Source organism: Suncus etruscus, chromosome 3 (assembly GCF_024139225.1).
Source record: "Suncus etruscus isolate mSunEtr1 chromosome 3, mSunEtr1.pri.cur, whole genome shotgun sequence".
NCBI lineage: Eukaryota > Metazoa > Chordata > Mammalia > Eulipotyphla > Soricidae > Suncus > Suncus etruscus.
Window position 1 is genome coordinate 51,692,404 of NC_064850.1, and position 23,003 is coordinate 51,715,406.

General features: G+C 37.6%; 1 pseudogene; it reads left to right on the forward strand.

Annotated features, from left to right (window-relative positions):
- Nucleotides 1-18,668: 18,668 nt before the first annotated feature.
- On the forward strand, nucleotides 18,669-18,787 carry LOC126005342 (uncharacterized; annotated as a pseudogene).
- Nucleotides 18,788-23,003: the final 4,216 nt, after the last annotated feature.

Here is a 23,003-nt window from a genome sequence, read left to right on the forward strand (position 1 = left end):
TCTGGGGAACATTTTCTGAGTATTCAAGCCTATTCCACTGATCTGAGGACCTATCCTTATTCCAATACCATGCTGTTTTGATAACTGTTGCTTTGTAGTACAGTTTAAAGTTGGGAAAAGTAATTCCTCCCATATTCTTTTTCCCAATGATTGCTTTAGCTATTCGAGGGTGTTTATTGTTCCAAATGAATTTCAAAAGTGTCTGATCCACTTCTTTGAAGAATGTCATGGGTATCTTTAGAGGGATGGCATTAAATCTGTATAATGCCTTGGGGAGTATTGACATTTTGATGATGTTAATCCTGCCAATCCATGAGCAGGGTATGTGTTTCCATTTCCGTGTGTCCTCTCTTATTTCTTGGAGCAGAGTTTTATAGTTTTCTTTGTATAGGTCCTTCACATATTTAGTCAAGTTGATTCCAAGATATTTGAGTTTGTGTGGTACTATTGTGAATGGGGTTGTTTTCTTAATGTCCATTTCTTCTTTATTACTGTTGGTGTATAAAAAGGCCATTGATTTTTGTGTGTTAATTTTGTAGCCTGCCACCTTGCTATATGAGTCTATTGTTTCTAGAAGCTTTTTGATAGAGTCTTTAGGGTTTTCTAAGTAGAGTATCATGTCATCTGCAAACAGTGAGAGCTTGACTTCTTCCTTTCCTATCTGGATTCCCTTGATATCCTTTTCTTGCCTAATCGCTATAGCAAGTACTTCCAGTGCTATGTTGAATAGGAGTGGTGAGAGAGGACAGCCTTGTCTTGTGCCAGAATTTAGAGGGAAGGCTTTCAGTTTTTCTCCATTGAGGATAATATTTGCCACTGGCTTGTGGTAGATGGCCTTCACTATATTGAGAAAGGTTCCCTCCATTCCCATCTTGCTGAGAGTTTTGATCAAGAATGGGTGTTGGACCTTATCAAATGCTTTCTCTGCATCTATTGATATGATCATGTGGTTTTTATTTTTCTTGTTATTGATGTTGTGTATTATGTTGATAGATTTACGGATGTTAAACCAGCCTTGCATTCCTGGGATGAAACCTACTTGATCGTAGTGGATGATCTTCTTAATGAGGCATTGAATCCTATTTGCCAGGATTTTGTTGAGGATCTTTGCATCTGCATTCATCAGTGATATTGGTCTGTAATTTTCTTTTTTGGTAGCGTCTCTGTCTGGTTTAGGTATCAAGGTGATGTTGGCTTCATAAAAGCTATTTGGAAGTGTTTCTGTTTGTTCAATTTCATGAAAGAGTCTTGCCAAGATTGGCAGTAGTTCCTCTTGGAAAGTTTGATAGAATTCATTAGTGAATCCATCTGGACCTGGGCTTTTGTTTTTCGGCAGACATTTGATTACTGTTTTAATTTCATCAATGGTGATGGGGGTGTTTAGATATGCTACATCCTCTTCCTTCAACCGTGGAAGATTATAAGAGTCCAAGAATTTATCCATTTCTTCCAGGTTCTCATTTTTAGTGGCGTAGAGTTTTTCAAAGTAGTTTCTGATTACCCTTTGAATCTCTGTCATATCAGTAGTGATCTCTCCTTTTTCATTCCTGATACGAGTTATCAAGTTTCTCTCTCTCTCTTTCTTTGTTAGGTTTGCCAGTGGTCTATCAATCTTGTTTATTTTTTCAAAGAACCAACTTCTGCTTTCGTTGATCTTTCGGATTGTTTTTTGAGTTTCCACTTCGTTGATTTCTGCTCTCAGCTTTGTTATTTCCTTCTGTCTTCCTGTTCTTGGGTCCTTTTGTTGAGCATTTTCTAGTTCTATTAGCTGTGTCATTAAGCTACTCAGGTAAGCTCCTTCTTCCTTCCTGATGTGTGCTTGCAAAGCTATAAATTTTCCTCTCAGTACTGCTTTTGCTGTGTCCCATAAGTTCTGAGAGTTTGTGTCTTTATTGTCATTTGTTTCCAGGAACCTTTTTAATTCCTCCTTGATTTCATCTCGGACCCACTGGTTATTGAGCATGAGGCTGTTTAACTTCCAGGTGTTAAAGTGTTTCTTCTGAGTCCCTTTGGAGTTCACAAATAATTTCAGAGCCTTGTGGTCAGCGAAGGTAATCTGCAAAATTTCTATCCTCTTGATCTTATGGAGGTATGTTTTATGTGCCAGCATGTAGTCTATCCTGGAGAATGTCCCATGTATATTGGAGAAGAATGTGTATCCAGGTTTCTGGGGATGGAGTGTCCTATATATATCCACTAGGCCTCTTTCTTCCATTTCTCTCCTCAGGTCTAGTATATTCTTGTTGGGTTTCAGTCTGGTTGACCTGTCCAGTGTTGACAAAGCCGTGTTTAGGTCCCCCACAATTATTGTGTTGTTGTTGATATTATTTTTCAGATTTGTCAGCAGTTGTATTAAATATTTTGCTGGCCCCTCATTCGGTGCATATATGTTTAGGAGAGTGAATTCTTCCTGCTCTACGTACCCCTTGATTAATATAAAATGTCCGTCTTTGTCCCTTACAACCTTCCTGAGTATAAAGTTTGCATTATCTGATATTAGTATGGCCACTCCAGCTTTTATGGGTGTTGTTTGCTTGGATAACTTTTCTCCAGCCTTTTATTTTGAGTCTATGTTTGTTCTGACTATTCAGGTGCGTTTCTTGTAGGCAGCAGAAGGTTGGATTGAGTTTTTTGATCCATTTAGCCACTCTGTGTCTCTTAACTGGTGCATTTAGTCCATTGACGTTGAGAGAAAGAATTGTCCTGGGATTTAACGCCATCTTTATTTCAAAATTTGGTGTGTCTTTTGGGTAGTCTTGTCTTAGATTAGGTCTTTCAGTTTTTCTCTTAAGACTGGTTTTGTGTCTGTGAAGTTTCTGAGCTGTTTTTTGTCTGTGAAACCATGTATTCTTCCATCAAACCGGAAAGTGAGTTTTGCTGGGTATAGTATTCTGGGTGAAGCATTCATTTCATTCAGTCTTGTCACAATATCCCACCACTGCTTTCTGGCATTGAGCGTTTCTGGTGACAGGTCTGCTGTAAATCTCAGGGAAGCTTGCTTAAACATGATTTCCCCTTTTGATCTTGCTGTTTTCAGAATTCTGTCTCTATCTGTGGGATTTGTCATTGTGACTAGGATGTGTCTTGGGGTGGTTTTTCTGGGGTCTCTTTTGGTTGGTACTCTTCGGGCATGCAGGATTTGATCACATATATTCTTTAGCTCTGGAAGTTTCTCTTTAATGATGTTCTTGACCATTGATTCTTCCTGGAAATTTTCTTCCTGGGTCTCTGGGACTCCAATGATTCTTAAGTTGTTTCTGTTGATCTTATCATAGACTTCTATTTTCGTCTGTTCCCATTCTTTGACTAATTTTTCCATTGTCTGCTCATTTGCTTTAAGTTTTTTGTCCAATCTCTCCTGCTGTATGGAATTGTTATGTATCTCATCTTCCACAGCACCAAGTCTATTCTCAGCTTCTGATACCCTGTCCCAGAGCTTATCCATTTTGTCATTCACTTCGTTTACTGAGTTTTTCAGGCCTGTTAGTTGACATGTTATTTCAGTTTGGAGTTTTGTCATTTCTGCCTTCATATTTTCTTGGTTCTTATTAGTGTTCTGTTCAACTCGATCCATGGTTTCTTGGAGTCTGTTGAGCACCTTCCATATTGCTAGTCTAAAGTCCTTATCTGAGAGGTTGATTAGTTGTTCAGTCATTATCTGGTCCTCAGAATTGTCATCTTCATTCTCTATGTCTGATGCTGGCCTGCGCTGTTTCCCCATTGTCACATTTGTATTGTGGGTTTTTCTACGTGTTGTAGTGGTATTCATTGTCTATATGATGTAGGCAGCACACTCCTCTGGCTCCTCCCTTTCTGGATGGGCTGACTTGCCTCTAAGGGAGGGGAGTCCTCCGTGGATGAAGCCTCACACTGGGTCAAATCTTAGGCCCGAGCATGTAACAGAGAAGACAGTCCAGAGAGAAATGTTTGCTTCTGTGATATAGCGCCGTTCTTAGTGTGATTTTTCCTTCTTGTTGCAATGGAGTTCTTTCCTTAGAAAGAGTGCACGGCCGCGTAGCGAAGCGGAGCGGCCGTGCTCCTCTGAGCCTCTTTTTGCTCCACTCGCAAGAGTTTCACGCAAGAGGACAGTAGACAGACATAGACAGGTCACACTCACAGTCTTTCACAGCTGAGCCCCACTGGGCCGGTGTACTTTCGCGGATTTTCCCCGCCTGGTGTCACACACAGGGAGCCCTTGCCTGATTTTTGTACTAAGTTTAGGATTTCCATAGTTAACGAAACATGATGCGTACATCAATTTGATTTTAAGAGAAGCAACAAATCTATTTTTAAAATTATAACTTTATTATAAATATTGCCAGGAACAGATTTCTAGGAAAAATTGTATTTTGTTCACCTGATATTTCAGTTTAGCTAGGCATCTTATCAGCAACCCTGCATAAGTTGAGCTTTATGCCTGAATACTAGGACCATAAACATTGCTTTATCCTATTTTGGAGATGGTAGAAAAGACGAAAAGCCAAACATACAACTTGCCTTAGGTTGGTCAGGTCATAGATGAAATACCTGTCTTGGGATTGACTGGACAGATGGGCAGGGTGTGTTGATTGATCACAGCTCTGGCTCGTGGCATCTGCCAAGTCATGTGAAGAGTTTAGAGTTTGGGAAAGTTTAGAGTTTAGAGTTGCGGTTCTTTTTGTTTGTTTGTTTGTTTGTTTTGGGGCATCCGGCAGCACTCAGGAGTTACTCCTGGCTCTACACTCAGAGATCGCACTTGGCAGGCTCGGGGGATTTTATGGAATGCCGGGATTCGAACCACCTTCCTCTGCATGCAAGGCAAATGCCCTACCTCCATGCTATCTCTACGGCCCCAGAGATGAGGTCCTTAAACCTTGATAACTGCACAGCACTGAAACCCATCACTTAGATGAAAATAAAACTTTGAAATGTTGTTTTAATGAGGTTAGCCCCATCTTGCAAATGATCCTCTTTGCTGTGGCCTCTAAAATAAAGTAATTGACCCTGGCGCCATTTAGCTTGGGACACATAACTCATGTTACGGTCAATTATCTCTTGGTGGACTTGAGCACAGTGGGAGCTATTGTCCAGGTAATGACTGTAGGCCTGCAGGGCCTGTCAAACTGGAAGGCACCTCATCTGTGACCAAAGGTTCAAGTCCTCATTCATCTGTGCTCACCCACAGAAGCACTGCATCTAGCACATTTATTCCATAGCAAATGCTTCCTGAACACCTACTCAGTGCTGCATGCAGAGATCTCAAGATATAACTTAGGTTCTTCCTTTGTCTCATGGGCTAAAAAGTCTGGAGTATTCAATGAATAAAGAATAAGTGTGAATAAAGAGAGTCCAGACCTTTGATTGGTTATTTTCCATATAAATAAAGAAGCTGAGGAGCATGGGTAAATACCATATTAGAAGGCAGAAGACAGAATTTGAGAAACCAGGTTGTTGGGGGGTTTTGCCAGTTAGATTTTGGGGATAAGTCAGGTAATGGTATTCAGTTGTAGAAGATGATGTTCAAAACCAGAAATGAGGCTGCACAAAAGAGAGTGTTTAGCACAGTGGGTAAAAGCAGATTCACTCTTGGGTCCTGGTTACCTTAGTTCTCATTAACATCCTTTCATTTACGCACTGTGGGGAATTACACAAAAGCTTTCATATTCCTTTGTCTAAGTTTTTCTTTATCTGTAAAACAGAGACAATCAAGGTACTTTTCCTTTAAAGATTACTGTGAGAATGAGTTGAACAAATGAATGTAAATATAAGTCACTCCATAAATGTTATTTATTCCAATACCTATTTCAATGCCCAGGTGAGTAGCCATAGAAAGTCTGTAGGCTGTCCAGACAAATTGCCCAACTAATATTCATGTTTCCATTTCAACATAGATTTGTTTGAAAAAAAAAATCCTCAATTCTACTCTTTCTTAACTACTTTTCATGTTCTGAGATGTTTTTATAATCAAGTACTTTGATCAGAGATGTCTGAATAGTCCCCAAACCAAAATATCAGCAGTATAGAAATGAAGAGAAATGAAAAACTGATTTATTATTCTGAGAAAATAAAGCAAGCGTGCAGTAGCGGGACTGTAAATACCACTGCAAAGTAAGAGTTACAAGACATAATATTGGAAGACAGATTTATCCCAGTTGAAAATACAGTGCTGTGGAAGCAAGTTTTGGTGGAATTTATAAGATGAGGTCCTTGAACAAGAACTCAGAAGCCTTGGGGACTCAAACTTGTGAGGATTGGGAGACACCAGTTGGATTTGCATCTTCAGAAAGGCCAAGCAAAGCACTTTCTGAAAATACTGCAGGCCAAAGAGAAAAACAACCCAACACAGGGACATCAGCTTTGTTTAAAACTTCCTTTTACTCGGGACTGTTGGGTTTATAAATCAAAATTATGTGTCCAGTGAGGAAATGGGAAGTAAAACTGTTTCCAAAAGAAAAAAGAAAAGAAAGCAAGTGATTCATTTTGGACTCAATAATTGAAAATGCAGAAAGCTCAACTGGTCCTTGCTGTTTAGCTATGAACTAACTCCTTGGTCATTTCTTGAAGGTTGTCACTGCCTTCAAGACAAAGGTTTAAAGGCTAAACCACTAGTCTTCAAACATTTTCAACTATTGTGAGAAATGAGCTAGAACCCAATCTTCTGCTCTTTACAGAATTTAATTTTTCATTTCTGTTCACAAATTATAGAATACCAATGAATAGAATGATTATATTTAGTTTATGCAAAGGAAAGAAGAAAGAGGAGGGAAAGTGAAATAAAAGGAAGGAGGAAAAATGCAAAAAAGGAACTCTTGTAAGGCTTTCAGAAAAGTACCTGCAAAGTATCTGGTTCACCTTGAGGATGGAGAAAATTTTGGGTATAGAATTCTAAGCAACTGATTCTTTTCATTGCCATAGAGGTTGCAACTTTTGATGTGTTCGTCTCAGTGCGATCAGAATCCATTTATACTGCAACTTGGTCTAAGAACATTAGCAAGAATCTGTTTCTCAGGCTTTTCTACTTGAACATTAAGAATGAATGTTAGGAGATGGAGATGACTCCTTTGTAGGAGCAAAGACTGAGGAGTAAGTGAGAGAATTCTATTTGTCCCCCTGAGCACTGGAGGAAACTGAGAACTGAGCCAGTAGGTCTGCATTGAGTGTTGCCAAGAACACCTTTTCAGTCCTAGCTCTGCTGGTTGTGGTCCCCATAGAAAGAGTCCCATAGAGATAAGTAACTGGTTAGAAGATCACAAATCTAGTTAGCAGTGGGCTAGGATTAGAACTTTAGCCTCATTGCAGGTTCAGACTCCCTAGTATAGTATCCCTCCACTGGGAGGTGGAGATCACTTGGTAAATATCTAGAACGGTCCATTATTATGCTCATGACCTGGATAAATACACTCAAGAGAAGCTACCAGACCAATACCAGAGATTCAGGGTTCAGCAGAAGTTGAGAAGGAAATGAAAACATTTGGCTTTGACGATTTGGCGTTTGCAAATCAAAAAACAAACCAAATTTATCCTCACCCAATTGTGAATTACATGGAAATGCATTGTATAACAATAAAAATTAGAGTCTTCTTTGTTTTAAAATGTTATGGAGGGGAAGACATATTGGTAGCAGCTTGGTAACAAAGCTTTGCTTATTTACATCTAATTGTTTGCTAACAATTGCTTGACTACTCCAATTTGCATAATCTCCAGGTCAATCAAGCAAGAAACACAAAGACTTAAACTCACTTAAGAATTGATTTCTGATTGGAAAAAGTTAGATGTGTGAACCCAAGACTGAAAGCACCCTAAGGTGCTTATTGCTACTCCTTCTCTGAGGTCCCAAGTCCGGGTGCAAGATGCCCATCTTGGGGCATTCAGTCTAAGTTCTTCCATGGATGTGTGTGACTCAGGACCACTTTATTCTGAACTACAAAGGCACTCAGCCTGAACAGAGTACATGTGGTGTGATTTCCTGCAACAGGCCTTGTGGTGGATGAGTCCCCCAGCTGGGTTGAGGGCCCCACTGCAATAGAGATTAGATAGCATTCCTTTTTTTAGAACCAGTTTAATCAAGTGCAACTTCCCCTTTCCTTGTCTTGGACTTCAACAAGTCAGAGCTTTGGCTTTCTAATTTATCAGCCAGTAAATTACAACAGCAAAGGTCTGGGATCAGCTGGGGATTTTCCACAAGGAGTGAGGGGAGCCTGGGGGGGGGGGCAGGGATAGCGGATCAGATATGTGACTCACAGTCTGGGTAGCATTACATGCAAACATGAAAAGGTCAAGCAGGGAAAAGCTAGTCTCCATAAAAATAAATTACAATTTTAAGAGCGTTCCTTCATGAGACTGGAATTTTGAACTCTGCTGTAAAATTTTGAATCTGAAAACATATTAATTTGTATAAAGGATGAGATGTAACTCAAAAAAGAGGAAATCAGGCAAATTTTGAAGCATAATCAGAAAATAAAGCAGAAGCAGCTTGAAAGATCTGATTTTCATAAAGCTTACAGATTTTCATAGAAGGGAATGCTGAGGATCTTAGTGTCATAAGCTCTATAGTCAGCAGGAAATAAAATAGTTTTAATAAATTACATTAATATAATGGCAATATATTAAAGTATATAATATAAACAATTATATTGTAATAATATATAGAATCCTATGTAAAATTATTTATTTTGTGTTTATAGTGGTGGTTTTAATTAGGTTTCCTTTTTGAAACTGAAACCTTACTTGGTAAGTATGGTTAATCACATTGGTTAAATACATTAAATATTACCGAACCTAGTTGTAAATTGAGGAGTCCCATTTGAAAATATTATAAACTTGCATAAAAAGTTCTAGATTAGAATATATAATAAAGAAAAGAGTTCTTACTTATGATGACTAGGTGTTGTTTAGATCCTCTTCCAGTTTAAAGATTCCAATAATCTTGGGGATAGAAAAAGATAGTACAATTCAGATATTTCACTTGATCTTAGCCAAAAGACCGAGAAACGATACAATTCAGATGTTCCTACTGCTGTGCTGTTTTGCTTCTTTCTTTCTCTTTCTTTCTTTTCTTTCTTTCTTTCTTTCTTTCTTTCTTTCTTTCTTTCTTTCTTTCTTTCTTTCTTTCTTTCTTTCTTTCTTTCTTTCTTTCTTTCTTTCTTTCTTTCTTTCTTTCTTTCTTCTTTCTTCTTTCTTTCTTTCTTTCTTTCTTTCTTTCTTTCTTTCTTTCTTTCTTTCTTTCTTTCTTTCTTTCTTTCTTTCTTTCTCTCTCTCTCTCTCTCTCTTTCTTTCTTTCTTTCTTCTTTTTTCTTTCTTTCTTTCTTTCTTTCTTTCTTTCTTTCTTTCTTTCTTTCTTTCTTTCTTTCTTTCTTTCTTTCTTTTCTTTCTTTCTTTCTTTCTTTCCTCCCTTCCTTCCTTTTTTCTTTCCTCCCTTCCTCCCTCCCTCCATCCCTCCATTTCTTTCTCCCTTCCTTCTTCCCTCCTTCCCTCCCTCCCTTCCTTTCTTTCTCCTTTTCTTTCTTCCTCCCTCCTTCCCTTCTTCCCTTCTTTTCTTCCTCCCTCCCTCCCTTCTTTCATCCCTCTCATTCCTCCCTCCCTTCCTCCCATTCCTCTCTCCCTCCATTCCTTTCTCTCTTCCTCTCTCCCATTCCTCCCTCTGTCCCTTCCTTCCTCCCTCTGTCCCGTCTTCCTTCCTTCTATCTTTTCTTCCTTTCATTCTGTTATATGTGGTGATGCTCTGAGCTCAGGAATCACTCCTGACACTGCTGGGATCAAACCCAGGTGGACCCTGTGCAAGTTAAGTACCTTACCCATTGTACTGTCTCTTTAACTCATTTATGCTCTTATAGATGCCATTTTGGGTAAGTTCCTTACCTGTAGAGAAGTTTTATTGTCTCTACTTTTCTCTCCCCAACCACCTGGCCCTTTTGTATGGCAGGCTCCCAACTTTCCAGTGGGTTGAACAAGATTCCGCACATGATGAACTGTAAAATAAAACCCACAATTTTGTGAGATCACCCCACACACCATTATTCCGAACCCAGGCAGACTGGTCTGAAGAAGCAAGGTGGTAGTAAAAGATTAATAAACAAAGCCAGTCAGGAGAGAGTTATTGGAGTCAGTCTGCTTTTCATGTCATAGTCTTTTTGCTTCAGCCAAAAGCCAGAACTCCTCTTTCTTTCTTAAACCATTTCCCATCCCACCAGATAGGGCAGGGTAGCGTAAGATCCAGGTGAGCTTTACTTATTAAAAAAAAGAGGTTTTGGGAAAGAGGAAGATGGGGAACACTTTTGTTTTGGGTTAACTGCTGGGTGTCATCTTACAATAAATAGACATGAGGATCAGTGAAGCAGAAGCAAAGGGCTCTTGGTTGGGCATAAAAGAAATACCAAACCAGCTGGTTCCTCACTTTTGAGGTCTATGAGGTGTATGAGGTCTTTGCTTCTCTAACAGAACTGGAATGAGATCTCTGACCACATACACATCAGAGGTTGTTTTTAACTTGGATCTTGAGGAATGAAGCTCTGGGTCTAATTTTGAGGACTAAGGATCTGAATGTCTTTGATTTTTTTTTTACCCTAAGCCCAAGTGCTTTCTGAAAAATCTCTGCACCAGAGGAAAGTGTGGAAGCAATGATAAGTTCTGAGGATTTGGAGGTAATATCTACTTTTGATTTGATTCCATTTCTATAGAAGAAATAGATAATGGAACCCAGTGGGAAGATGTTACTATAATACCATGGCTTAATTCATAGACTAACAGATGTTAGGAAAGTAAAGGAAACACAGAAGAGAGATGTTACTTCCAGGTTAGAACCTGAGCCCTGTCACTAGATTTCAGACCAATATTCTCACCACATTTTCCAAGATGCTTTATTTTCTCTCAATCTTTACCCGGAGTCCATCTACTCTCGAGGTCTTGTTTCTATTGTTTCCTATACCACAGGTTAAATATTTGCTGTATTTTTGAAGATGCTTTGTTTTATTCTTTTCTTACTCTTTGGGGAGACAAATTACCTCCATTTATCTGCAATTTAAATCATGAACAAGAATTCTGTTTAGACAAGACGTCTTTCATCAGAGATCACCGAACCTACATTTTCTTCTTCTGGGGAAGAAGAAATGCTTCTTCCAGAGCATTGAAAGCAAATGCTCTGAAAGTGACCCAGCCAGTGCTAGGATGAGGAGCACAGGGATTCTCGTGACTGTGATGTATGATGATATTTCTAAAGAAAGTCAAAACCATTTGGGGACCAGGATTTGATGAATGGCAGGAAATGGCAGGTTTGCATCCAGTCCAGAATTTCTAGGGACTAATTGTCAACAAGTGATAACAATTTTAAGGTGCCTAGTGTGGAACTAAGACCAAGGCTAGGACTGAGCAGAAACATCCTATTGGATCTTCTGTTTCATAGACCTCACCCCTGGGACAAGTGCTTAAAATTGTATTAATTTACCTGAGACGCTTTTTCCTTGCTTGCTCAGACCCAGATTTAACTGAGATTAAGAAAAAGATAAAGGCTGCCAAGAAATAGCTCCCATAAAAATAATATTCAACCCCCATTTCTGCTCTAAGGGGGGCAACTTCTTCTAGAAAACAATCCCACATTATTAAACTATTATTAATTTGAACATCAGTTCTGCTCCGGAAAGAACTCTCAACCACTGGACAAGAAATTCTGGATCTGAATACATGATGGACCATTTTAAAAATCTTTTGTGTAAAACCAATGCATTTGTTTCTAAGCACTTTTGTTTACAATCTTTTAAATATTTTTTCAAGTATTTTTTAAAAATCATATTTATTTTTAAATCATAAAAAGTATATTTATTTACATCTCACACATTACAGAGATAATTCTCTATTTGTCCTACACATGGTTGACCTCTATCAGCATTATCTCTTCAATTTTTATCCACATAGCAGCAAATTGTATGATCTCTAAGATCTGAGTAGTATTCCATTGTGCATAGGTTTACTTATCCAGCAACTTGGGCTATTTCCAGGTCTTACCCCAGACCTACATATATAAATATAATATTTACACAACAACAGTACATCTTATTTATTTCATAATTGGCCTTATGATGAAGAGTCAATTGCAAAGCAAATCACTAACATGAACAACAGGGATAAAGTAGACAGGGCCCCCAATAGCTTCTTCTTCTTCTGACCTTTAGTTCTGAAACTCTCATTAAATTCTTTGTAGGGTATTAGTGATCCCTGACATCTCTATGATAAATTCCCTCTCAAACATGGTCACGGCACAGAGTGTCTTACTTTTTTTTTCTCATGGTAAATCCAAAGATAGGATTTTGTAGGACAAAACGAGGTCTTCCCCTTTCAACACAGATATTAAATTATTCAAACCATGAGATATTTTTATAAATGCCCGTAGTGTTTAATAAGGCCAACTATTTAGGAAGTGGTGACAATGTGCAATACACAAAAAGGGGAACCCTCTGAGGTGCTGTGGTAATAATGCAGTTACTTAAAGAACATTTAGACTACAAATATCTCTGTGGTTTTTTATTTGGTTCCATGCTACAGTCACTCTTAGAAATTTCTCAAACCTTGGCTAATTACTTTAAAATGTCAGGCTTAACAAATGCTTATACTTCCCTAAATCTCTGGGGCTTTTAACTCCCCTTTTGGGTTTTTTATTGTTATTGTTGTTTTGCTTTTTATTTTATAAAAGAAAGAAATTGAAGTAAAAGAGAGCAACTTTAGAAGATACTAAACAATTTTTAGCAGAGGATTGGAGAAAAGTTCATTACTGAAATTGCATTAAAGTTTTATGCCTGGGTTGAAAAAAATCATTAATATACAATAAATGTAAAGGGAAGTTGCCTCTTTAAAGATTCAAAATTGGATCCATTTAAATGGGAGGTACTTTGTGTAGCTGAAGATAAAGAACTTGCTTAGAGGCATAAGAGTCTTGATGTTCAGGTATTGTTCTAAGTCACATTAAAGAAAGTAGTGGAAGAGGCTGAAAATGTGATATAGTGCTCAAGTATATATGACTTGTCTGTGAGGCCATACATTTAATTGCTGGCACTTTAAAGAAACACGTTGAAAATATAATATACATATACAATGGAATACTATGAAGTTGCAAGAAATTATGAGATTATGCAATTTGCTGCTACCTAGTTGGAAGTGGAAAATACCATGCTGAATGAAGTAAGTCAGAGAAAGGAAGACAAACACAGGATGATCTAACTTATCTGTGATATGTAAAATAATTATATTAGAAAATGTCATGTAGTAAAAGGGAGATGACTAGATCACTCTTGATCCCAGAGTCCAGGTAAAAGGATAGAGTAGCAAAGAAAGCAATGTGAGAAATAGAAATAAGGGGTATGAGCTTCAGTTATATTGAGGATGTGGGAGAGCGATAAAGCTCTACACCCTAAAGCACAGACTCAACAACACTGAAAACATGAGATCTAAACTGAAATGCTGAACTTTAATGTGCCTGCCAAAATGGCAGGCAGAGGGTAAGGAAAATTGGCTGGAATGGGTAGGTGATGAGGGAGACTGGGAGCACTGCTGATGGGAATTGACACTGGTGGTGGAACTGGTGTTGAAATATTACAAGCCTAGAACTAAATTACCAATAACTTGCTAAAGCATGGTTATTTAATTAAATAAAAATTTCAAAAAAGTTGAAAGAAAAGAAAGCATTTAGAGAAATTGTGTGTGTGTGTGTGTGTGTGGGTGAGTGGCTGTGTACTCATATGTATACAAACACATGCATTTGTGTGCTTTCCTGTTTTAGAAAGGTATTCACCTCAGAAAATTTTCACTGGAATAGTCACTGCAATAAAGTATTAAACTTTAGCATGCCTCTGATAATGGTGATTTGGTAAGAAATTCAGGATACAATGGAATTTGGTGAGGACCTAGATTTAGGTGTGTGAATTGGGAGAGATCATAAGGTGAGGCAGAGCAGAGCACTGACCAAATGAACTCTTCTGCATTTGAACTGCAGAAGCAGCATGAACATGGTTTGTCTGATAGCACCTTTACCAACATCAGCAGACGACTGTTATCTGGTTAATTTTTTGAGGGCTAATTTCACTTAACCAAGTGGATTCTGAGTTTTTGAAATGTAGAGGCAAAGGCTTAGGCTTTGTGAATTTATGATACTTCTTAAAAAATATAGTTCTCTGTTCCTAATGTATCAATAATAATTGGTGCTTAAGATATACATTATGAGTTAATAAAAGTTTTAGATTAGAGGCTCTGAAATGCTACATGATTATGAACTCACTTCCCAATTGGTCATAGAATATGTGCCACAATTCCTTCATTGATGGTAGTGAAAGTTTAACCCTGGCTCTCATCTTATAGAAAGTACATTCAATCAGATCATAAAACCAAACTTTTCACTCTAGTAAAAGCCAGAACACTTAACTGGACAGCTAATATTACTACTTACATGTGCCAAATGAATGCATTTCTGTACAACTCATTTAAAAGTTTTTTTTAATGTTAACACCATGGTTACAAGGTTGTCCATACTACAGTTTATTTCTACAGATAAAGTTGTTTCTGATTGAATTGCAGTTATACAATGTATAATAGCTTTCACCAGTGTGCATTTCCTGCCATCCATGTCAACAATTTTTCTCTCACCTTCCCTGATGCCTTCTTCCCTCCTACCTATTATCCCCTACCTATCTAGGGAGAGGCATTTTACTTCACTCTTGCTCACTTTTTTTTCCTGACACAATGGTTTGCACTTTTGTTAATGAAGGTGTGCCATCATGCATGTCTCTTTCTTTCTTTCTTTCTTTTTTTTTTTTTTTTTTTTTTTTTTTTTTTTTTTTGGGCCACACCCGTTTGACGCTCAGGGGTTACTCCTGGCTATGTGCTTAGAAATCGCCCCTGGCTTGGGGGGGACCATATGGGACGCCGGAGGATCGAACCACGGTCCTTCCTACGCTAGCGCTTGCAAGGCAGACACCTTACCTCTAGCACCACCTTCCCGGCCCCCTGCATGTCTCTTTCATAGTAGACCTCTTCTCTCCTCTCGGCTCTTTGTGACAACTTCTACCATGGTCCTCATAATCTCCATCTCTTTTGTCTCTGGATATCACCCCCACATTGTCTTCTAATTTCCTTATATTCCACAGATAAGTGAGATTATACTATGTTTATCCTTTTAACTGACCCATTCAATTTAGCATAATCTCATGTCCATTCATGTATAAGAAAATTTTATGATCATTTTTTTCTAATGCATCATAGTATTCCATTTGTGTAGATGTACCACAGTTTCTTTAGTCAGTTACTTATTGTCAGGCACCTGGGTTGCTTACAAATTCTGGCTATTGTAAATACTATAAATATTGTAAATGCTGTCAATATGTCATAAAGAAAACTAAATTGTAAATACACAGGAGTACAAAGTACTCCTTTAATTTTAAGAGGATTTTTGAGTACAATTTTAAGAGGAAATTTTTGTATTGTGTTTTTGTGTTCCCAGGGTATATCCCTAGAAGTGGTAGTGATGAGCCAGAAAGGAAATTCAATTTCCATTTTTTTTGGGGGGGGGAGAGTGGATCATACCCTGCAGTGCTCAGGGGTTACTCCTGGTTCTACACTCAGAAATTGCTCCTGGCAGGCTTGGGGGACCGACCATATGGGATGCTGGGATTCGAACCACCGTCCTTCTGCATGCAAGGCAAATGCCTTACCTCCATGCTATTTCTCCGGCCCCTCAATTTCCATTTTTTAAATAAATATTCATATTGTTTTCTAAAGGCTGGACTATATGGTTTCTTTCTCCCCACATCCATGCCAGTACTGGTTTGTACAATTATATTTTTGTTTTTATTTAATTTTGATTTTTAGATCACACCTGACCATGCTCAGGGATTACTCTTGACTCTGTATTTAGAAATCATTCCGGCAGGCTTGGTGTACTATATAGGATACCAAAGATCAAACCCAGGTCAGTCACATGCAAGGCAAATGATCTACCTGCTGTGCTATCTCTCTGGTCCCTTTACAACTCATTTTGATAGTAATCACAGGTGACACATTTTAACTACCGTATTTTCCAGCGTATAAGATGACTTTTGAAACAAAAATAAAAGTCAACCGAAAATCGGGGGTCGTCTTATACGCCGAGTATATCCCAAAAAATGTTTCAATATGCCGCTAAACGAAAATTGTCTGAATATTGCCACAAAACGCATTTTCCAACTCGATCTTACACCAATCACTGCCAGGCTGCTCGGACCGCCTCTCTCACTCAGCCAATACAAGCAGGCTTTTTATGCATGCAAATTATACAGTGTTCTGTACCCGAATCTACACTGTAAAAAGCCTGCTCAGATTGGCCAGAGTCAGAGAGGACGACGTCTATTACAGTATAACCTTTGGACCTTTGCTTGTTGTGATTGGCTCACTGTGGAAGATATAGGTGCAGCACAGGAACATTCTGTCTTATACAGCAAATATAGGCCTAAACCTATGTTTCAACTGTAAAATTAGGGGGTCGTCTTATATGCCAGAAAATACTGTATGCATAATGGCCCAAGTATGGACCATCTTCTTATAACATCTTTTCTTATAAGAATTGCTTTTTATGAATAAATTAAGTGGTGGAATTAAAACTCAGTAAGACTACACTTTTATTAAGGAACTCATAAATCATGAGTAGAGTTGAGATTTGTATTCAGGTCTTTGTGGTTTCAGAGTCTTGTTTCTGCCACTACATATAATGCTATTTACAAAGAAGGCAACTCTAGAGGAAAGTATCCAGTTTATAATAGGTCTACAAGTCTACTATTGCTTAAAAAAGCTGATCTTTTAAAAAATTATTCTGGATGCATTTTATACCCAATAATAACAATGCCTTTTACAGACATAGGGCTTTCAATATTATAGTTATATCTTTTCTGTTTTTATTTATATTGATAAAAGCCACACATAGTATATTGGCTAAAATCAATTCTAGACACAGATGGTAAAAATGGACTAACAAAAAGATAAGTAACCTCTCCAAGATCATCCTGATGGATGAGGTGGACTCTTTAGCACTCTCTACTCTCTGCTCATTCATAAATCATTCCTTGCCTAAGAGACTTAGCACCTGAAGACCAATATGAGTCCGTTGTGAATTATCAGTTTCCCATCACATAAAAACATGCATGGATAAGCCAGTGAGATAATCCTAAGCCTCTAACTTCCCACCATTAGCTTTGTTTATGACTTTAATGCATGCCTCATGCCCACATCTCTAAGACAATTCATTGCATCAATCAATAGGGTCCTTTGGGGACTTGTAGTTCCCATGGTCTCTGGGTTTCTCTCTGATGTGTCTCTAGATTCTTTTTGTTGGAATGACAGCACTGACACAGTAGGAGGCTTCTAAGAAACTTGGAGTGGAAATAGGCTCCATGAGTATTCTCACTGTTGGGTATGAGTTGATGATGTGCACACCTATTGCTAGAGTTGATGAGCACTTCCCCTCCCACATGTCCAATGCAGCTCCAAATGGAATCAGTAGAGATTGCCTGGACTATGGACTTCTCCATAACAGTGAGTGGCAGAAACTCAGAAGTTTAATCCCAGGCCTGCTACTAATTTCCTGGCTGGCTTTTTGTTCATCCATTAATCTCTCTCTATCACTGTTGCCTTCTCTGGAGGAGATACCAAGAATAATGGGATGTTTTATGCCTTAACACATTTATGATCTTAATATGCTATGAAAAAGAATGTTTTTGGGGGGATGTTGAGTGGTAGCAGGTAAATCAAAATAAATTTAGTTTTCTTTATGACATATTGACAGGATCTATCTTTGGGAATTGTCTATCATGTTTTGAAACTAAAAGAGATATGTAGTAAATACCTGAGTGGTTAACTGTATGAAAACTGAACATGACTATTTCACATGCTCAGTCTTGACTTATCTAATAATAACCACAAAGGTGCCTTAAAGTAGAGATCAGTACATTAGGGGATTTTTCTAGTATCAGGACTAATAAAATTAAAATCTCATTCTTTCTCATGAGGAGCATTTTCATTATTCATGGGGAAAGCAAAGCCTAGTCTGGTCTCATTAAGACTTTGGCTGGAAGTACTTAATTTTTTTTATATAACAGAACACTTCAGTTATGAATTTTACAAATATTTCACTGCATCAACATGACTTATATGAGACCAGGGAGGACCAAATAACCTCCAAGATGTCATTCTGGATGAACTGCATTACATATCCTCGAAGAAATGTCTGTGCCTATTTTGTCTCTATAAATTCTTCAGCCTCCTAGGATAAGATGGAAAAGCTCTAAGGAGAACTCAAGTCATATGTGCAATGACCTTGTGCAAAATACACTTAAAATGTGTTCAGTTATAAAGTAGTGGTGCAATCCAGTCTTATTTGTAAAAGGTAATTCTACAATTGAAATGCATTGATTTGTTTTTAACTCTGGTATTTTCTTTGTTGAGGGACTATTTCTTTTGACACTAGAACTTAGGAAAAGACCCCAATAATAAAATTAGTGTATTATTAAAGAAACCAGACAGTACACCAGGTATTTTTTTTCTTTGTAAAGTAAATTATAGTGTCTGACTTTTGATAAATTTAGTAGTCAGTTAAGTCTGGGTTATATAAAAAAATATAATAGAAGATAAATATAGACAAAACTATAAGTATATAAGTTTCTCTAAAAGTATAGACATTTTCAGTCTATGGCCAGACCACCCTGAATGTGCCTGATCTCGTCTGATCTCGGAAACTAAGCAGGGTTGGGCCTGGTTAGTACTTGGATGGGATACTGCCTGAAAATACCGGGTGCTGTAGGCTTAAAATAAAATAAAATAAAAATAAAAGAATAGACATTTTTACAAAGTTCTCATAATGTGTTCAAAAATATGTGTGTTAAAAAATAAGGTGGCATCTGTCTAGAAACTGGGCTGTGATGCATAGAGAACACCCATTCTATAAAAGGTTGTAATTTTAAAGGTTATTCTTGGTGTTTTTTATTGGGGGTCAATAGGGCAAGATATAGGGTATTCCATCTATTGCATCTAAATCACTTACACTATGTTACCAATATAGTCATGATTTTTAACAATTCTATGAATATGACATACCAATAAACTGTGAGACTTGAAATCTTGTCAATTAAGATTCATTTGTTGTAGAATTTCCAGATAATTTCAAAATTGAAAATGCCTGCTTATAAATGGCCCTTGTAAACTAGATTATTCTGCTCTAAGTTCCAGTTGAAAAAATTTAAACATTGGTCTAAAATATTTAAAATGTTAAAAAAAACAACTGAAGTAATTCAAGGTTGGTTTGTGAATGAAAGTTTGCATCCAGAAAGGACCTAAGTTTTTGGAATATTTAGGCTACATAAACTTTCTAAATATTTACCCACTTGGGCTTTAGGTCAATGACTCAATAGAGTTGGAAGAACAGAAGAAAGGTCTCAAGCAAACAGGAATCTTAAGGGCACCCTCACTAAGTAAGGGGGAACTTAAAGGATTTTATAACAAGAGTTGAATTGGTACTAAGTCCATTTTCCCCCATAATGCTAGGAGATATACAAAAGCATCATGAGCATTGAACATAGTAATAGAAGGAAAGTGAAATAATCTCTTCCTGTAATGGACATAAATTGGCCATATGTATGCCCATGAGATACAACCTGTATAAATCTAAAAATCTCAAGTTTTAGTTTAAGGTGGCCTTATCTAGAAATGGTCCAGATATTGGTAGTAAGCAAATACAATGTCGTTGTGATAGAGGAAATGACATCTTTAGGTTGTAGATTATTTTTTCAAGGGTAATGCTGAACATTCAACCCAAAGTAACTCAACATTCAAAGAAATAAGACAAAGGGAAATAAGAAATAAAAGAAAGAATTAATAGAAACAGATATAAAAGAGATAACAACAGAAATCAGTCAGTACAGGAATAAGATTTTGAAATTGTTGAATCATATAACCATTATACCTATCAAGTTTAAAATACTAAACAAAGAGCTGCATATGTCAGATAAAGGTTATAAAACATCTACACTTGCAAAGTTTAAAATACAGAACAAAGACCTTGATTATATCTACAGGAAATAGAAAACCATAAAAAGTGTCATAGAAGAGATTTAGGATTTCAGGATCTTATAATGTAATTAAAGCCTACCAAAAATGGTAAAAATTACATTATTCTTATCCCTGGAAATTCCTCCCTGATTTTGAGATTCCTATTGCCATTTAAATTTTCAGCAGGGTCAGTGTTTTTGTAAATCTTAAACAATTAAGTCATAATAAAGAAACGTCTCCACTATAATTAATTAAGCAAGTTCGTGAAAATAATTGCTACTACCTCTCCTCACATAACACAAATAGTCAAACAATCAAGAGCAAACTGAGCTCAGCTTAGTGGTTTCTAACAAATAGTAAGTGGTTGTATAAATGATGATGATTTTTTTTCTACTTGAAGTATCAGTATTTATAGAGAAGTCCTCTGTATAAATGAGACAATTTATATAAATCATAAAAATAGAAGCTGCATTCTTCATTTTTTTCCCATTGAACATTGTCTATTCCTTTTATGTGTTGGTATGTTTTGACTATCTCTTACAGAGTATGCTTGTGTATAAAGTATGTTGTGGCAAGTATGGGGTATGTTTCTGTGTTTTTAGGAGTAACATATGATGGTAAAAATATGAATATGTATTCAAACTGTTTTGTGTGTGAATGTTTGTGTCCTTTTGTGCATGTATATGCAGGCAACTACCACATTCCTGAAATAAGATTCAGCTCTTTGGCTCATAAATCAGGACTTCCTTCTTTTCTTCGTTTTAGACTTACTGCTGACAGTCATGTGTAAGCAAGTTCCCCCAAACACCCACACAGAATGGAAAAAGGAGACCTGGACAGTTGGTTTTAGTTCCTTTAGGCATATGAAGAATTTGCTCAAATCTATTGAAAACCTTTCTCAAAGTGGACTGGGGCCACCAACTGGGGCTGCAGAAATTGATGTTTATATGGTCCATTGATACTGTGGTCTCCTGATTCTAGAAAGTTCTCTGACTAAAATAATATAGTCAGCTCAAGTAGTTTGCACAGATGTTGATAAGAAAATTTAAGGACTCCAACCATGTGTAGTGTTATATAAATTGGGGTGTGTGTGACTCTATGTAAATATGGCTTATGTGTTTACATACTATGGTAGTGTGTGCAGTATGTTTGCATTTATGTGAGATATGGTGTGACTTGTGTATGACATGGTGTGTGGATGTGTGTTTTTGTGTGTATGCTGTGGTTGTATGTTTTGTAATTTGGTGTTATATTTATGGTATGTGTATATAGGTAGTTTGTGATCTGATAATATGGTGGTATGTGTTGTGTGATGTGTATATATAGGTGGGATGTAATGACATGTGGTAAGTATGTGCAGTAAGGTACATTCTTTATTCCACACTAGGAAACAATACCTTTAGCTTCCTGATATAACCCAACTCCTTGTTCTGCATTTTCTCCTTAACACTAAAATTGAAATAAGACTGAGATTGCTCTCCCTTCATTGTAAAACCATTATTTACAAGATAAAAAAGATAAACCCAGGAAGCACTGGTAAATAGCTATTTTGATAGTAGCTGAACTTTTTGTTGTTGTTTTTTTGTTTTGTTTTGGAGCCACACCTGGTGGTACTCAGGATTACTCCTGGCTCTGTGCTCAGAAATTATTCCCGTCAGTCCCAGGACTGTATGAGATACTAGGGATCAAACTTGGATTAGCCTCTTGAAAGGAAATACCCTACCCTCTGTGCTACTGCTCTAGCCCCAGTTGCTGAACTTTTAAGTTTATGTTTGGAAAGATAGTTGGGAGGATCATCAACAAAAAGTGCTCAGATTTATTTTGCTGAAGGGCTATTTAATCTCCTCAATAGTGTTCAAAAGTTGGCATTTAGCAAGTTTTTAGCAGAGAGCAGGCCTAGTTAATACTTCTTGAATAGATGAAGACATTTACTCTTTACCACTCTTTTAGTAACAAAGTAGTAAAGAGTGAATAATTCATCTTTACCAAGGTACTAAAGCCCCTGTCTTTCAGACTTCTTACCTGTAAAGCAGAAATAAAAATAAAGCAACTGTAATCATGAGGCTTAACATAAAGTTCCAGTCCTTTCAGCAGTATCTGCCACCCAGTAAAAGCATCAGAACTCAGCTGGTGCCATAAACTCCAGCAAATACTTCTCCAATAAAAATAGCTGGAATTATCAAGAATTGCTTGATTTACATGTATCAATGAGAAAGGATCAGGTAGTTATTTTTATCAGATTGGGAACAGAAAATTCAGTGTCAATGAACACACATTCAGAAACAAAAACAATGCTTGGGACAGAAACTAGGTCAGAGGGAGAAGCCTTGTAGGCAATTCTGATTGGTCCCCTGGCTCAGTCACTGAGACCCTGTCTTTTCCTCTAGAAATGAATACCTGGAGTTAAAGAAACTCCAAGACTCCAATTATAATCCAACTGGGCTTCAGTCCTGTACCTTGTGCCCACACTCTATCAAAAAAAAAAAAAAAGCCATTTCCAGATGGTGAAATGGCTGACTGTTGTCATCTGCTCCCCTTCATTCTATTTCAATGTGTGTGGGAGACTTTAGGGCAGATGGAAAGGAGGATTCGTTGAGTCCTAGACCTCCAACTCAGATGTTCTAAAGTCCAACTAGGCTGGAGGAAGGGAGTGGGTGATCTGCAAAGCCTTTTTGTGGAAGTGACCCCAATTTCCTTTTATTCCTGGACCCCCCTGTGCTGAGTTTCCTACAATTTGGGAGAAAAATGATTTTCCTCTTCTAGCACAGTGTCTGTGTGACCTGAGCACATCAATCTTGAAGCAATCACATCCTCTGAGCTTTAAAAGTATTCATCTCTTCCCAGCACAATGCAGAGGATGGAGATGGGCAGACACTGAATGAATGGGGTCCAGGTGAGCAAGACCCAGGACAGTGGGGGAAGTGTAGGCCTGTGGAATAGGAGCAACACCCTTTCCAGCATCACATTAGCCTCAA